This window comes from Cynara cardunculus, assembly GCF_001531365.2.
Source record: "Cynara cardunculus var. scolymus isolate 2C chromosome LG 5, CcrdV1, whole genome shotgun sequence".
NCBI lineage: Eukaryota > Viridiplantae > Streptophyta > Magnoliopsida > Asterales > Asteraceae > Cynara > Cynara cardunculus.
In genome coordinates, this window is record NC_037532.1 from 35,979,079 (window position 1) to 35,980,579 (window position 1,501).

A 1,501-nucleotide genomic window follows, 5' to 3' on the forward strand; every position below is an offset into this window, starting at 1 on the left:
TTGATTAATCATTTTTATTGTGGAGGGTGTTAATCATAGATATTATCATCTTCATTATTTTAATTTTAAAGAAAAATACATGAAACAGTTTCATTAATGTTAGAGAAATACACGAAACAGTTTCATTAAGTATTATATGAAACAATTTCACAACCATATATGAAACAACTTCATCAAAAAAAATATTATATGAAACAATTTCATAAGATTAAACAATTTCATGAAAATTTTTCATAAGATTAAACAATGAAATCGACAGATGAAGGTGGTTTGCACGGTTTACACAAATGAGGACGGTTTTCATATGATCACTCCTCTATATATATATATATATATATATATATATATATATACACACACACACACACTACAATTTAAATGACTTGTACCCACAAAAATAATCCAGGAAAATTTCTGTCGATGGAACATCTAGAAAATACCTATAGTAATGAATCCGATTTTTTTTCAAGGAAATAAATAAATCCGGCTTTGTATAATCTCTCGAGTTTCTTATCAACAATTTATTCACCAATTTTTTATGACGGTTTTATGATGAATCACGGATTTTACAGAGAAAAATTCATAGATAAAAGTCTTACTACAAAGTAGTGATATATATATACAAGCACATTGTCCTCTCTCTATGTGCTTATTTATGTTTTGGGTTTCTTTCCCATCTTATCCTTTCTTGTATTAAAAATATTGTTTTTTTAACTTTTTATGATTTTGATTTTGAATGTTTCAAGAAACGGTATTCTGCATTTCTTAAAGTAAACAAGATTCAAATTTTAAAGGTAACTTTTTGCTTCTTTAGGTTGCATGCATGTGTTTTTGTTGTATAGATGCAATTTTACCCTCATCTTCCTTTCCCTTCTGTGTTTTACCAGTTTTACTTTTTCTTTAACATATAACAACACAATCATTCTTCATCTTTAGCTTTAAAAGAATCAAGAGACAAGTATTACCTTCCAAAGGAACTCGATATGAGATGCAAGCTAAAACTCCGCCCGAGGATGATCCGAAATCCTGCACAACTCAAAACTGTCCATGATAATCATGCTTCAGAAAGCAAGCTGAATGACTAGAAAATATCTATTAGAACTGTATACGATAAAAAAAAGTTTTAAGACACAAAAAGTAATATATACTAACAAATACATAGAGCTTGATTCGAACCAACATTCGAATTTGAACCGACCAACATCGAATCGAGTTTGGTTAAGGAAATCTAGAGATTGTGGAGCAGTAAATTTGTGAATTCACTTGGGGAAAAAGTAGAAAATCTTCTTTTTGGGGTTTGTCCTTTTTGACTTCTTTTGAGAGTGACCTTTATTATGAACTTTAGGACTCGAGCACTACCTATATACATATGGGTGGCCTGGCCAAGACCAAAACACTAAGAAGCACGCTGAGCCTGACCTTTGATACCCAAAGCCTTACCAACCCAACGGGTGCTTCACTTTTCCTATGTATTTTTTTCTTTTTGAATTTGACTATAAGA